General features: G+C 32.0%; 1 protein-coding gene across 1 annotated transcript in view; it reads left to right on the top strand.

Annotated features, from left to right (window-relative positions):
* LOC140439513 (uncharacterized) overlaps positions 1 to 17,694 on the top strand; it is a 268,238-nt gene that overhangs the window by 143,743 nt on the left and 106,801 nt on the right. The gene's annotated exons all lie outside the window — the stretch shown is intronic.

The following is a 17,694-nucleotide window of genomic DNA, read 5'->3' as shown; positions in this document are numbered from 1 at the left end:
TATTGTGTCTCAACATGTGGCCCATATATTTAAGTTTTCTTTTCTATTCCAGTTTAGTCAATATAGATTTCCCATAATCCGAATATCCTTGTCGTTAATACCTGTCTGTCATAGAATATCTATTAGTTGTTCATGATTGACAGAGTCAAATGTTTTTTTTTAATTTGCAAAGCACAAATGCTTAGCCTTATGGGTACTGGATAAGTACCTAGAGAGCAAAATCTTCTTGTCTAGTTCCAAGTGCTTTCCGAAATCCAAATTGTGATCTATCAATATTTGACTCGCGTTTATCATATATTCTTCTATGAATGATCTTGGTGAACGCTTTAGTGATTGGATTGATAAAATGAAACGAATATGTCGGTAGTTATTATAGAGCTAGGCATTTGGTTTCTTCGGGATTCGATTTTTCCACTATTATATACGTTGTTAAAGCTATGGTTTTGGTAAAGGTAAAGGAATTGTTCTCTATGATAACGGTTTGTTAGGTTCTGCTTATTTGAGACTAGTGGATCTGGTACAAATTGTAAGACAGTTTCAAATAGATCCCTGGAAAGTCTAAAATATTCTCGAAATATTTCCTCGTTTTGAAACAATCTTTTTTCGACTGTTAATTTAAAAGCACCTTCTCTATTAAGACATAAAAAAATTTCGTTTACATTTTTATTTCTTTTATTTAGGTTTGACATTATCAACTCTTCTTCTTCCTCCTCTTTTTGAAGTAATAAAATTATTGCGTTCAGTTTACGAGAATTAATTTTTCTAAACGTACAACCTTTAAGAGAACGTACGTGAAACTAATTTCTAAACTTGTTTTGAGCGCGACAGAATACATATGCGAACTAATCTAAAAAAACGACTCATCCAAAACTGCCGTGAGTCGAGTACAACAGATTCTGCTGTACGTGTATGCCGTGTGCTGTGCACTGTTCTAACAAACCGTAGCTTAAAAGTGCCACAAGATGATCAATTGTTTGTGTGATTTACATAGGATTTTTAATATTTCGCAGTGTACATTATCCGGACCTGCTTAGTCTATCTATCACCTCTATCTTTTTTCCCCTAGGCCGAAGTTTCCAACGACTTCATTACATTACCTCTACCAATCTTTGCATTAAAATCCCCCCATCACCAATATTACTTATGTTTTTTGTCGTTTTCATCAGGCTTTCCAGTTGTTCTTAGAATTCTTTGCTGATTGCATCATCTTTATTTGCTATTGGCGCATATATCTGTAGTATGTAAATATCCACCGGTGTTGCTGGAATTTGTAAAAGCATGATTCTATGTGAATAAGGAATGGAATATTTCACTGCCAGATTAATATGTGGGGCTACTATTATTGCGATGCACTTTCTGTAATGTATTGTTTTCAGAGTGATAAACTGTATATCCAAGTATATCGCATTGTCCAGAGTTTGGCCAGTGAGTTTCACTATTTCCCATTATGTCTATTTTGAATCTTTTCATATCTCTTACAATGTTTTGCCGATCTCCTACATACTTTGTACATTCCAAGTTCCAACATTCTTAGGACTTATTTAATTTTTTAAGCCGTAAGGATTTTGTTGCCTGACGACCAGGGAGGCCCTACTATTTGATTGTGTGTATCCTCACCTGCCAGCGCTTGGGATCCGATCACCATGATGAGTAATATTTTTGTCATTTTAGTCTATTGCCATGGTAATTATAATAAATAGAGATGTATCTTTGTTGTCTGAGATCAGGATTGCGTCGTCTGCATAACAAATGATTTTTATTTGTTTTTTGCATATGAAGAAGTTTGGGCAGAAAGAAGAAATCCTGGCTGAGAAACTTGAGAGAATGGTTTCAAATACCAGAAGCTGCAAACATAATACATGCGGCACAAAACAGAGAAACCTATCGTTTGATGGTCGCCAACCTTCGGTAGAAGACGGCACATAAATAAGAAGAGATGTATGGTACCACTTCTAGAAACCTTCCTAAGCTTTAACCAGATGCACAGAAAATTGAAAAATTGTTCTAACGAACATAAAATGTTTGTTCTGCTGTTGTGTTTCACCCTTCGATGAAGTTGACTGTTACTGTCTATTTTATTTGGCCGACTGCTGTAAGGATCAAGTAGCTGGGTATTTTTTCAGCTTAGTATCTGAGTTTCGCCGCCTTAATAATCTCTACTCGGCTCAATAATCGGTCATACTGGTCAGTCCAGAGTATCATAGCTTTCATTTAACTTTCCTCAACGATCATTAACTAAATCTTTTTAAAGCTAAATCAGCAGTTTATTTTTGTTTATAGATCTCCAGATGTATGCATCCTGTAGTCATATGCATGACGTTCACTACCAGATTCTCATTATCTTTTAAAGAATCTTCGTGGTGGATTGGTGCCTGTTATTTTTAAATCACTTGTTATCTTAGACAAGGAAAGAGGGAGGACAGGTAACGTTCATTTAATAAATTTTCGAAAAGTGAAGCCAGTTTCGATGTGACCGCCATGTTTTGTGACTATACGTTGCCTATTACTACCTCTCGCAGGGTTACCAGGTCTACTGATTTTTCAGTAGATCTACTGATTTCAACTTCAATTTACTGATTTACTGAAACACTATATCGATCTACTAAAAAATATGTAATGATAAAATCATGTTCAAAAAGTGATCATTATGTCAGTGTTCAATTTTAAATTAAAAAAAAATCTATTTATTGATATATATCCATTATTCTCAATCTATTGAAGAAATAAAATATGACCTGGCAACTTTTCTGGTGCCGGTTGGTGCCAATTTCGGCTTCAGTCAATTCCATACGATTACGCGTCCCCTCCCTTTCCTTGTCTAAGCTGGTTATTCCGGTTAGTCTGTCAAATCTCATATCCTATTTTTCTATGTGACACCCCTTAGACATTGTGATATATAAGCCGCTTTATTTGCTTGTTCAACTTCCAAGATATGATATTATTACAATTATGTTGGCAATAAAATTAGTATTTTACATCTGGACTACCTTACCACTATTACAGATTTGGTCTTGATGATGATATTTTCCTATTATATATCTTCGATAATGTTTTGAATGTTTGTACCATTCGCTGCAAGGTATCTTTGTTGTCTGAGATCAGGATTGCGTCGTCTGCATAACAAATGATTTTTATTTGTTTTGTGCATATGCCCTGCATTTTTAGTTTCTTTCATGGTTTTAATACTGGGCTTAAGCTATCTCTCTGTCGGAATCCTTAGTTGATATGATTTGTATTCCGATATCAGTTCATTCTCGACTAATTTTGGTGTTAATTTTCTGGTTTATCAGCCTAGACTTGAATGATATTTAGATTCTTCGATGCTGCCTTACTTTGTTTTATAATTGTCCTGTCAGAAAGTGGTACAAAGTTGAGGACTAAGTTCTAGGTTCTAGCATAATACCAACACCATTATAACGCCTAGGATCGTCGTTTTTAAATGGTAAAATGTTTACTTTGACTCTGCCTCTGTTTGGCCATCTGGTTTCACTCATTCCCAAGGTATTTATTTTCAACCTGCACAAATTCGTTGAAAATTTTTTTCAAAAGCCTTGTTGATCTTTAATAATTATGTATTTTTCATTTATCTTATTAGTAAATATCCTTTGGCAGTTTATGAATTGTGGTGAGCAAGGTGATTGAATTTTCATGAATTCTAGATTTTTTTTTTTAGATAATTATGATATATGCTACTAACAATAAAACACTGAAAACTTTTCCACAAAATTTATTATAATTTATCATCAGTACATCTGTTACGGCAGAATGCCTTTCCCAAGTGACTTTATAGTCTCTAGCTGAATAAGTTGATCATTCAGAATTTTATCTGTATTCTGTAATGTAATAATATCCATAGATTCTTATAAAGACAGCTTAAGGCTTTTACTTAAATACTAGAAAATAGAATGATTATGATCTAGAAGAAGAAGTGCCTACGTAGAATCTGATTTTCTATTATTGAAAGCCCTTTAAATATCAATATCAATACAATATCAAGATATCAACAAAAATAGAACAAACATATTAGCAAATATATTAAAAACAGCAGAAACCAAACTTCGGTCAAACTGATAGAATTTTTAACAAACGTATAACAGAACACAGAAGAGCTTTCAATAATAGAAAAACAGATTCTACGTACCCCCTTCACCTTCTTTTAGATAATAATAATTCTTTTTATGACCAATTTCAAATTGCCCGTATTCAGAATAAAGACCTTAAGCTATCTCTATTAGAATCTATGGAACTTATTAAATTAAAAAATACAGATATAATTCTGCATAACCAACTTGAGACAAACATTTATTTCCCTCCTCAAATTATTCACCTAAAGACTATAAAATGTAGACGCATAGTAAAAATACATCACTTAAGAAAGACACTCTGTCGAGACCGTTGTAGTGATAATCAATTATAACTTTTATGGAACTGTTGAAAACAAAAGTTTTTATTGTTTTATTGTTAGATGAAATGAACTTTCATCAAGTAACGGTCAAATCAGTCACATATATATGTTACTGTTGCTCGGAGTTTGTCTCAAACCTTTCTTTTAAACGTTTTTACAAAGCCATTTCGTACTCTAATACTTGTGTTTAGTATTTAATTTGAGTGACTATGGGTTGATTAGAGGTATTTTGATTAGAAATTTTACAGGTTAAATTTGAGATCTGAGCCTATATTGTGCGACGTTAGGAATCTTACGTTGAGCATTTGTTTGGGTATTATTTCTCTGTGTTATAGTGATTAATGTTTAATCAAACTTCAATGTTTAATTAAAAAGCTTGTTATATAAAATAATATATATTTTAGTCTTTGGAAAATACATAAATCCACTTTTAAACCACTTCTATTGCAAATTCAGACATCATAGGAAAATAAATTTTGAGTAATAATTGCTCACTGGTAATTATTGTTTACCAAAAAATATTAAATAATATATAAACAAATTAATATGATGTGTAAAAAAGATTAAGCAGCACTGTTGTACTAATCTATGACCATCTTTAGTTTTCAATGTCGCACCTTCACACTGTACCTCTAAAAACTGAAGCAATACATTTATAAGCCGCTTGACAAGTAAAAAAATATGTAATCTACAGGGAGGTTCACTCGTTTCGCGTTGAAGCAATCAGTGCAGTGTTTTGCTCTGGTCAGGCGATCCTGAGAATTTTTAAGAAATAAAAAAAACTAAGAGCTATGTTTTGCGAGATGTGAAAGCTGTGATAGTATTATTACCTTTTTTATTTAAACGGTACTTTACTAGTAAGTAGTTCTTAATGAGGGTGATGACTCCTGACCTTTAACTGTTGTTGTTTTGTTTTTCTTTTGACGAGATAATTATTTCGGTAAGAGAATGTCCATTGGAGTTTTAAAGAGTACTCTTAAAGTAACACGTTATCCTGTAATCGACAACCTGTTGTTATCCTACTGACAGCGCCATATTAATTTAAATACTTGTGATATTTAAACACTTACGTTAATTATACAAAATGTTATTAAATAAGATCTGCTAAACGAAAGACTGGTACTCAATATTAAAACTTTTTGTTTTTTAAGGATTTTTTTATTAAGTTTTGACTTAATTCACTTGCTTTTAAAAATAATTTGCTGTTAATGTACTACATTAATTTTATATTTTTATTGCTCTCTTAGAAATTTAGATATGGAAGATGTTCATTCAATTATTTTAGACATAAACCTTGCATTAACATATTCCATATCGAGATCCATATTCGACACTCTTCCGGTATGTTGCTCATTTTTATTTTCTATCAGTAATTTGGCACTTACCTTTTGTTCTTTAATTATGGTGAAATATCTCATGATTGATCATAACCATTCGGAACAATGCGTGTTCGAAGAGATATTGAAAAATAAGCGAACCATGAGATAACCTTCTAAACTTTGATTTTGAGCAAGAGATTTTTTGTTATGTAACTAACAGAAAATGCCATAACACTCTTAAGGGTTATAGTACCGTGATGATGGTGACGATGATGATGATAATGAAACGTTAATATGCTGTTGGAACATTTTTTTTTATCTTTTTAGAATTTTTTCTATTAACTTTTGATAATTATATTTTTTTAAGCTGGTGAGAATTGTTAATAATTTGAAAGTAATGAACCAATTTAATGTTTTTAGTATTAGTCTTTTGGTAATGGATAATAATACTGTCAAATTTAACCATATATTTGTAAATTACTATGTACATTTTAACACTCTATGGACGATTCTTCCTGTAATGGTAAAAGCAGAAACCGAATTCATAAACATATCATACCGGGTGAGTACAATATGGTAAAGCAATATCCTGAACTCTATATAGTATAACGCATTTTTAGAAGCCATTGTCAAAAGAAATTCAAACTTTTTTGTCAGTAGTAATTTGACGAACTTCTGCTTGTTTGACATTCATTCCACAGACCATAAGTAGCTTGGTGAGAGTTACATAATGTTCATAGCTTCTTAAATAATTTAAAAACGTTTCATTTAATACAAATATGTTTTTTAACATATGGTTAAAGGTATTAAAAATATTTTTTATATTACATTTAAGGCTAAATTCCATACTTTCTGAGCAGAAAGTATATGTTTTGTTAACTTCTCCAATAATTAAAAAATCTTACTTAACCATTTCATCGTAAGTTGAACTATCTGATACAAGTTAGATTCTATAGGGTGACAGTTATTTTCTATTATCTTCATCTTTTTCAGATTTTGCTTCCTCGACTTGGCCCTCCTTATATACAATTTTCTGTTATTCTAAATGTTTGATTTTACGGTTTTCTTTTGTTTTTCATTACATATATTTTTAAAATACTTCACAATTTTAATTTTGTAGCCATGCGTGTTCCGGATACTATTTTATATTTATTTTTGAACATAAGTAAAGAGTAGTGTGGCATACGTATTATACATCAGTCATTTATCAACCTCCTTCCAGCTTAACAACACAACTTACTTTTAAAAAAGAAATATACCTTGTGTGGCGCTTTTAGTTTTAGACATGCACTTTGATGGAATATGCAGGCATTTATAACTTTTCTTCCATAATATTGCCTTTTTTTAAATATTGTTTTATTGAATGTGTCATGCAACTCTCATGTTTCGTCAACGTCAAATTTTATTCATGATATTAAAAACTACATTAAAAGGAATTTTGCAAAAGTGTACAAAAAATCTCAATACTTATAATTAAAATTACATTTTCTTGGCGTTTCAATTTCCAGTCTGGAAATCGTTTTCAAAAAATCTCAAAAGATTTTTAAGAAATTCCAAAATATTTAATTATAATCATTGTGGATTATTCCCAAAAAATAAAACATACTTTAATGTTTATAGACTATAAATGCTATTCATTGCATTCTATTGCAACTTGCTGTAATGTAGTTTTTGCTCTGATGGAGAAAATATTTGACACATTAGCGAAACAGAGGCGTTGTGTTTAACTTGTAAGAGATATATCACTTACAATAAATTAAATCTTGTTAATGAGAGGATGGGAAAATCATAAATGCCTGAATATTCCATCGAACTGCATCTCTAATGATATATCACATACGATATATTCCCTCTTTAAAATTACGTTGCGGAATTTAAAGAGGTGGTGGACAAATAACAGGCGTATTCAAATAGGTAAAAAGAAATAAGCATAACCCTTACTCACAATCAATTTATTCTACCAAAAAAGACCAGTTTCGCATACTATAATTTGCTATGCTATGCATCTTCAGGTCAACAGTACATCTTAGGGTTCAGGTAACAGTACAGGGTACTGTTAGGTACAGAATAGACGGCAATTATGCCAATAATATATGTGTGGTATTATTAAATAAATTTGTGAAAGGTAAATATTTATTAGGCAACAAAAAACTAGTCCATTTTTGCCAGTTCTTCCTGTTTACAAGTGATGTAGTGCCACAAAGTGCCCTGTTTTAAATTAAATGTCTGTTGTGTCTTTTTGAATGTGTTCTGTTTGTCCTTAAGTGTTTTTTAATTTTAATTTAATTTAGACAGACCAAAATTGGTTCATCATAATTCGATAGTTACAAGTTGGAGTTATTGCACACCCAAACTTATATCAAAAATAGAACATCTATCTTTTTGTACATTATAACAGTGCTGTCTGTTCTAAATAAATAATTTCAATAAATTAACACACATTTCCAAAATATGCCTCTTGAATAAATATAAATAACTTTTAAATAATATAATTACATTTAATTTCAACAAACAATTTACACAATACCTACATTCCTAGTCTAATTGTTAATATCCTTTCCCCTCAAGAACTTTCCCTTTAAATCGTTTCAGTAAAACCCATAATCACCTGTCACCAGTTTACCATAACAGTTTTTAACAATGTTTTTTTAAACATTAAATAATATTCCTTGTATCGGCATGTAAATAATATTTATTGGTTATTTATTTATTTAATTTCAATTTTACTATATTGTTTTTCACTTAAGTTTTATTTTGTTTATTTAATAAATTTTAAAGTCATATTTAATAATCACACACATATAATATTGGCATAATTGTTGTATATTCTGTACCAGACAGTACCCTAATACGGGTTATTATATATAGTAAATTATAGTATTCGAAACCGGTCGTTGGTGGTAGAATAAAAGAATTATGAGTAAGGCTTATTCTTATTTCTTTTTATCTATTTAAAAATTGAACTGTTTCAATATTTATTGAATATCTTTCAAGTGGCTGCTTAGTTCAGTCTTCTAGTTTCTCTTAATTACAAAATTCTTAAATGACCAGCTTAAATATAAAGATCTTCTTGATTTTCTCGATTTAAGTATACTAATAATGCTCTAAACTATTTTTGTTTAGTTTTTATTTTATTACTTTTCCGATAAAAAGTAATGCTGAGAACGTTTTCTTGCTGTGTAGCTAATTCCATTTCGCTCCAGCAATTCTTGTCCATTGGATTTTTTTGTTTTTTTATTATTGTATTAACATTTTCATTATTATCTAAAACAAAAAATAAAGATGCTTAACTTCCCAAAGGAATGCCTCATATTTTTAAGATATGATCTTATACATATAATAAAGTTTTCCCATTAACTTTCTTTTCGGCAATACATGTAAAAGTTCGTCCTTTATGGTATACGTTTTAGCTGTTAATAAAAATTATCCATTTAGAATATTTTCTCTCTAGTTCCGCTATATTAAGACAATGTGTGATTCCTCATAACACAAGGTGGCGACTTCAAGACCTACTTTGATGAAGATGTTTGAATAGAGCATCATGACAATATTCTGCGACTTTTATACCAACCAAGACCTGCAACTACAGAGAATGTACGATATTTCAAAGGACTTTTATTTCTTTTGGCAATCTAAACCATGTCCGCAGAGATTTTTTTCTTGTTATTGTAAATACACTCTTGGCTTTTCATTTTCTTTTTTTTTTTCATGAAACCTCTACACTTTCATTAATGATATTGCCGAGATTACTGAAGTACTTCAACACTGTCAACTGGTTTGCAACCAGTGTAATTATGTGCTCTAGGATCCACGATTGATCTGGCCTGTTTGTTAGTTTCCGGATTAGCCACAGCCTCCGTAAAATATTGGAAGTAGCAATGATTAAAACATATATCTTTAACTTACTACTTAAGTTATTTTATCTTATCAACGTCAAATTAATTTTTTGTAAAGTACCTACTGATGTTACTTTAGTTGAAGTATTTTAAAATTTTAAAAGTATTTTTTTTAACATAACGTGTCGCTTTAACATTGATGAGCCTTCCGATTCAGTGACTTTTAAACGTTATTTTTAAATGATTAATATATAAAACAATTCATTTTTAATAACCTTCTAAATATCGAAATAATTAATATGAACAAGAAAGTAACTCTTGCCATGTCTTTGGATCATCTATTCTGACGGGATAGTGTACCTTTGCAGTATTAGAGTGCAGGGATTAGTGGTATGGATGGTTTATTATATACCGAGTGTTGTCCACTGACCAGACATGCCGATTTAAGTAGTGCGACCACCGTTGCCACACCATGTCTGTTTGTATAAGGTTGCTGTTCTACATTTTGTTCAATTACATGCTATTCCAAAAATGTATATAGTTACAGTCTCTATTTTCAGAAAGCTTTGATTGATTTTTGTCAGGCTTCCTAGTACACGGTTATTCTAAAAATACAACAATAATTTGAAAAACTTAAAGTCTAATCAACTGTTTGTTTAGATTTAAGGCTCAACAAACAAATCAGATTTAATACGCTGAGGTTTAATTGTATATAATTTTGAAGAAGCTTCTTATTTTATAACTGTAGTTAAACTGTAAGGGTCTCTCATAAAGGGGGTTTAGAAAAGGAAGAAAAAACAAAATCATTCAAAATTCCTTACATAACTTAAATTAACCCGTCTTGCTTTGATATTTTCTCACTATTACGTAGTACAGAAGCAGAAATGTTCATACAAAAATATTACACTTTTAAAACATGTATCTTTATAAGAAATTTATTATTATTTCTCTTAATAACCTGGTAAATATTGAATCTCAAAAAAAACATTGATGATAAATAAAAAAAATCAAGAATTTACCTTGGACATCCATATGTATGTAGTAACATTTACGGTTATGTTTTGATTATCAGATTAATAGACATACAAGAAAGTAAAAAACAAAAAAAAAACATACCCTACTAAAATCCGCTGCTTTAAAAATCTTTCTAATACGTCATTGGTTATCTTCTTAGCAGAGAATCAAAATGACTTATAAGTTATGATTAATGTAAGTTATGGTTTATAGTATTCTAGTTTATACGGATTAATTCAATGATGAATAAATTGGTGAACTACTTCCAAGAGGATCCAGACTAAAGTTGCCATAGGAAACCATGGAATTGGGAGACACTGTTTCAGCTCCGCTGCTTCAAGGAGACTGTTGGACACGTTTGATCATCTCGGTAACAAGAGATAATTCAGAAATTAAGAAAACTATAAGAGCTCCCTCAAAAATAAAAACAAAAAACTTTGTTCTCACTTTTTTGAGCACAAAGGTGTGCTCAAAAAAGTGAGCGTCGCTCACATCGAGATGCTGCAACTAGCCACCCACATCGCCAAAATCAAAATGATCTTAAATTTTTTTTTGGCGACACGGGCCACCTCTTTTGGGGTCAAAATTTAATTCAAACACAATATTCCTGGACCTTGCATCTTTCTCTCGCCTATTTTAGTTGTTTTATTCGGATATTATTTTACACTCCATGGGGGATTTGAAGAGAACAGCGAAATAAAAGAAGGCCAGTACTTATTTTTTAGAGAAATCTTGCAGTACGAATAAGCATTTAGATTATGCTTATTCTCTTCGAAGGTTTTAAATAAATTCTAAATTTTCCGTGTGATAAATAGAATCCCTATGAAATTTATAGGATATACAGAGTGGGCAAAAAATGCAACAGAAATATAACTATCTGAAAGCTTGGAAATAGTCCAAGGTCTAAAACAAGGAAACGGACTGGCTCAAACATTGTCCAATCTCTGGCTCACATTTAATTCAATAGAACTTGCTTCCTATACAGCGGGAACAAAAAACAGAAATTCAAATAAGAATAATGAAAGCGCTATTTATCGCTGCCTGACACATACCCTTCCAAATCCGTACATCGAAAATCAAAGCTCAATGTCTACAACACTATCATTAGACCAACTATACAATATAGATGTGAGGCATAGACATTTAACATGTGTAAAACACAACAATATCATTAGTTTAAAAAAAATTAAGGAAGATTTTTGCCAATTTGCTGTTTTGTACGATGTTAATAATTTCATTGTCTTTTATAAACCTCTGGATAATAATTATGTTAGTTATATGGTGTATATTATAAGACCCTTAACAAACGTCGGTAGCACTACATTTCAAATTCTTCTATCCATTTTATGACATCTTCTGTAAGACTCCAGCATTCTACTCCGGACACTAAAGTAACTATTAAGACCATTAAAGAGCTTCTGGCTTTTTCAATATGAGTTTTTATTTCGTAGCTATGATCCCAAGTATCGTTAATATTGCAGCCCAGATAGCATATTTTCTACACTCATTCTAAAAGTGTATCGTTAATTGTAATTTGGGCGTTAATTGTGTTCTTACTAATGATCATTATTTTTGCCTTCTTAGAATTAAGTTTTAGACCGTATTTATAACATGTTTCTACAACATTATCCATCATCCTTTGGAGCCTCTGTGCTAGCAATACGGTATTGTCTGCATATCTAATATTCTAATATTGTTTATAAGTCGGCAATTTACTGCAATGCCATCTTCTGATTCGTCCAAGGTTTCTCTAAAGATGTTTTCAGAGTATATGTTAAACAATGCTGGTGACGGTATGAAACCCTGTTGAACTTTTTTTCTGACTGTGTTCTTTACCTTAAATAAATATACATTTGGGAATATTCATCTTCCTCTTTATTCTATACTATTTGCAAACCATTAATGATGATGTTTGATTTTTTATTCTTGTTAACTATTTTAACTGTCACTAGATCTAGGCCTAGAGAATTACATGAATGATACATTTGTCACAGTTATTTTTAAGTGTGGATTATTTGGTATGTTTCGATAGGTTTTTCCATTACCATTTACGTGCTGTTACATTTCCACTTTGTTACTATCCTCTCTTATTATATCCCCATGGCATTCAATAACCAAGAAGATGACAGAAAGGCACTCTACGGAAGATAAGATTCTAAAACTCTTATCTTGTGGTATGTCCAAGTTAAATATTGTGTTTATATGGGATTAGGCCACAATTCATTTTCAAAAACTTTCAAAAAAATTTTTGTTAAAGTGTCCGCCAAATGGTTGACAACGTTATGACCTCGTCATAAACTCGCCATAACATTTTTTTTATCCTTTAAATAATCTTTTTTGAAAACGATTTCCAGAGTGGAAATCGAAACGTAAAATTTTCAGCTGATACGTAATTATCATTACAATCAAATAATCACATATAAACACAGTATTTAATTTACATAAGATATTGTGTGGTGTGAAATAAACAAATATGTGGAGTGAAAGTATAACCGGGTCGCCTTAAATTTTCATCAGCTGATGGCAACTTCAGAACAGATGTTAATGTTAAATGTCAAACTTCAGTTTTCAACGTTAATATTCAATGTTTAGAATAAAACAAATTAAAATAGTTTGTAATTAATGGAGGAAGAAATATAAATAGCAATTACCGTAAGAGCAAAAAGGCTCACAGGCAAACAAAGCTTACACTAAAATAATGTTCCGCAGAATTGACTTGTACTTGGAAAATAATGTAAATACGAATATTGCGTGCTTGCTCTAACTTTAAAGTCGCAAATATTTATTAGACAGCCCACTACAAGTACTCGTGTTTTCAAATAACCCAAAAAACCTTTTTTAAGTATCCAAAAACGTCTCATTGATTTTTTAAGGCTTTTTATACATATATTATCTAAAAGCACTTAATTTGGAGCTTTTTGGAGATCACAAATGTAAAAGCTTTTATGCGAGAGCTTAATAGACTTTTATTGTGTTGATAATAGATTTAAAAAAAAGTTTATAGTTAAATGATGTTTATTAATTTATGAAATAAATAAAACTTAGCTTTGTGAAAACAATTTAAAAAACTCATTAAACGCTATTGCGCATTATATGTATCAAGACATGCATATTTTGTATTAGAAAAAGTATAAATGCCCGAAGTTGGTGCAAATTGTGTATAAAACGCATAAATAGCTTATACATTGAGGACGTATAATCACCATAAACAAATTAATTTCAAGATATTTTAAGTGCCTAGATAACTTGATCATAAAGGCTAGTATTGTCTTGAATACCTAAAAGACGGTTAGTTTGAATTTAAATCGTTATAGGCTACTACTTTCCTTACGCTACACTGCATGCACAATACAAGGAACTTAAGCAGATATCGTATCAAATGTAATTACCACATGCTTAGGGGAGAGTCGGGTATTCGTGCGCACCTGAAGCTAATTCAGGATATTGCAAAAACTTAAAATACTTCAGTTGCCAACTTTGTAAGATTATACTTCAAGGGCCTGAGTATAATTGTAGGAACGGAATTCAATGAATGGTTAAACAGTAGAACAGTGAGGGACGAAATTTCCAATTAGTGTAAAGCGCAGAATTACCCGAACTATTCGGCTAATAATGCGCATATGTCGGACATAAAAATGACCTTTGAAAATTTAATTTATTGAAAATAAATATTAAAGACAAAAAGAAATATATGGAAAAAGATAAGAAACTCAGAGATAATTAAAAAAAACTCAGCATCGCAGAAGTCAGAAATATATTTCTTCTGGACTATCCTCTCCTGTACATATGGCATGAGCCCATTGACGATATATCGAACACTTGTACTATACCTCGTCTTTTTGCTACCATCACCACATAATACACAGAAGTTATTTTCATCTGACACAAGATCGTATAACTCATAACTCGTATAACTCATCTTCGGAGCTGCTGTTTTCAAAAATCTTCCTTTTTGTACCTTTTTTTAATTACGTGATTTTCTGTTTGCCATTTGTGGATTTTTGTTTTTTCCGCCCTATCTTTTTTGTTTGGGATGGTTTCGGAAGCGGACTTAGATTTTCCAAAATGCTGCTGCTGGAACTGTAGCATCATGATTTTTTGTATTAGCTTGAGTTTGGTTGTCGCCGGAAGACGTGGACGGAAGCGGTTCATCATCAACTACAACAGGTAAATAATAAGTTGCAGTTAAAAAGTCATCATCAGTGAATTTATCTTTTTGAAAAGGCCAGATGCCAGCTGCCTGAAAGCCCGATTCTGCTTTGTGCATTGTATCAGTATGCACGTATGCTTTATTATATATCTCGGCTAAATCATATTAAGTTATTCTCTCCTCTGTTAATAAGTGATAGTCACTATACCAGTTGAATGCTGATCTAAGAGGACCAAAAAAGTTATATCTAATGGTTGGAGCTTGTGTGAAGTATGAGGAGAAAAGAAATCCCATGGTCTATACAGTAATTAAATATATTAAGAGAAATGTGACTGAAGTGGTCATCCAAAATTAAAATAACTGGATCATCTTTCAACAGGTTTACTGTATTTTTGAAATTATAAAGCCATTCATAAAATAATCATCGTTACTCCAGCCGCTTTCAGAAAAGGAATAAATAGATTTGGATGAACCATTTTTTGTTAATGCGTCTGTCATTCTAATCCATGTCAAAATAAACATTGGTGGAATGTAAGACTGTCTTTCCTCTTTTACCGGATGTTGTCCCGCCAAACAGTTTGACATCCTTAGGTCCCAATTTTTTGCAAGGCTTTTGTACTGTAGTAATTCCGCTCTCGTTAACGTTAAAAATTCGGTCTTCCTTGAAGTTAAATTTTGTTTATAACTGTTGCTTATAATTGTTAAAAGAGATGGTAACTTGCTCTTTATTAAAAGCCAAGATCTTATTTATGCTAGTGGGTTCAGACACTAGTCTTTGCCAGACATTTTTGTGTGAGCATTAAAATTATGTTAGATATGACTAGCATTCGCAAATGAGAATGCTAGTCATATTCTTGAGCTGCAGAAGTCTTCTCAGCTGGTTTCTGGTCAAACCATGAGATAATTTCTATATTCTTAAAACGTGGTCTAAGGGAAAAGATGCAACGCTTCCCAACATGAGGATTTAGAATGTCACGTCCGTCATCAACATATTTCTTACATTTTCGAATAGAAGATTTTGGGATATTGAACCTTCTTCTAGCTTCGCGTATTTTAGCACCATTTTTTACGAAATCTATAGCCGTGTTCATAGTTTTAGCATACCATGACGTCTTTGTAGATTTTCGTGAATATTTTGGTATCTGGAAAATAATGCACGAAATGCGCACTATTAGACGTCCTTCCACTTCACCACATAATACAAAATTGAATAAAAACAAAAAAGAATCGGGCAAAAATAACTATACCAGTGTTTAAAATGGTAAATGAATAACGTATATATGTACTTTTTAAACTATATTTCTATCAAAACACTTACCGCTTATTTTCTCCGACACACAAATAATATCATACCACGCGATATGAACATGTAAACGATAATTGACAATCGGTAAAGTATCTTCCGACGTTCGTTTGTGTGTAATAGATCTGGCAGTTGCTAATAGATGGCGCGACAATATAGTTTTTGCCTTTTTATTAAATGAGAGTTTAGAAACATTCTTCTTTTTTCTTCTTTAGGTGCCGTCTTCTTAGCGAAGGTTGGCGATGACCTCTGCAAAGTCTTCCCTATTTTGGGCTTTCCTTATTAAAATTTGAAAATCTAATCCTGTCCAATCTTTGATGTTGCGCTGCCTAGGTCATTTGTCGTCTACCCGGGCTGCGTCTGCCTTCTATTTTCCCTTCTATAATAAGCTGAAGGAAGTTATACCTGTCGTGTCTAAATATGTGTCCAAGATAAGACGTTTTACGCTTCTTGACAATTTCTGTGAGTTCACGTTCTCTATGCATACGCCTTAAAACTTCTTCATTTCTAACGGGGTCGGTCCATGGAATTTTCAGCATACGACGGAATATCCACAACTCAAAGCTCTCTAAACGTCGTAACGAGCTGACTATTAACATCCAAGCTTCCACGCCATGTAATAGTACACTATATACATAACACTTTATCATGCGGTATCTCAGATTCAGTTGCATCTCAAATTAAGGGCTCTAAGATGTTACATATTTTCTATCTTACTATACGGAATGGAAGCTTGGACATTGAAGAAACAACACATAAGAAAAATAGAAGCGTTCGAAATGTGGTGTTACAGAAGAATATTAAAAATTCAGTGGGTTCAAAGGATTACCAATGCTGAGGTACTACGACGTCTAAATAAGGAGTTAGAAATTATGAACAGCATAAAAAGAAGAAAACTAGAGTATTTAGGTCACATAACCAGAGGAGAAAAATATGAGCTGCTGAGAATTTGTATGCAAGGAAGGATCCAAGGAAGAAGAAGCATAGGAAGAAGACGAATCTCCTGGCTGAGGAACCTTAGAGAATGGTTTAACTGTAGTTCACTACAACTTTTCAGAGCAGCAGCCAACAAAATGACCATAGCCGTTATGATATCCAACCTCCGATAGGAGATGGAACTTTAAGAAGAATCGTAGGGACAAATCAAGATTACGGGTAGTGAGTAACTGTCGCATCTTTAAGAAGGTGTTTCTTGCCTGTTCTATTCTACATTTAACCTCTTGTTCTTGGTCTAAGGTTTCATGTATCCAACAGCCTAGATACTTAAACTTTTTCACTTGTTCAACTAGATTGTTGTTGACTAGTATGTTTATAACTGGTGTGTATTTTAAATTACCATTGTTTTGTTTTTTTTTACGTTCACCTTAAGGCCGTATAGTTCTCCTTCTCGCACTACTTTGGTTAACAGAACTTGTAGTTCTTCTTCACTGCCAGCAATCAGTACTGTATCATCGGCATACTGTTAGAAACATTGATGCACACAATTACCCGACGCGCACCATTAGCCGACTCTCCCCTACTAGACTTTAAAGGAAAACATAGAGAGAAATATTTCTTTAAAACTTTTAATATCTTACCTTATTCAGGTTTTACCATTTTAAAGAAACTATACATCATTTTACTGCTTCCTGGTCATCTATTTAACGTAATATATGACAGACAAGTTA

The sequence above is a fragment of the Diabrotica undecimpunctata genome, chromosome 4 (genome assembly GCF_040954645.1).
Source record: "Diabrotica undecimpunctata isolate CICGRU chromosome 4, icDiaUnde3, whole genome shotgun sequence".
NCBI classification, from domain to species: Eukaryota; Metazoa; Arthropoda; class Insecta; order Coleoptera; family Chrysomelidae; genus Diabrotica; species Diabrotica undecimpunctata.
This window is presented reverse-complemented; position numbering and strand designations above follow the sequence as displayed.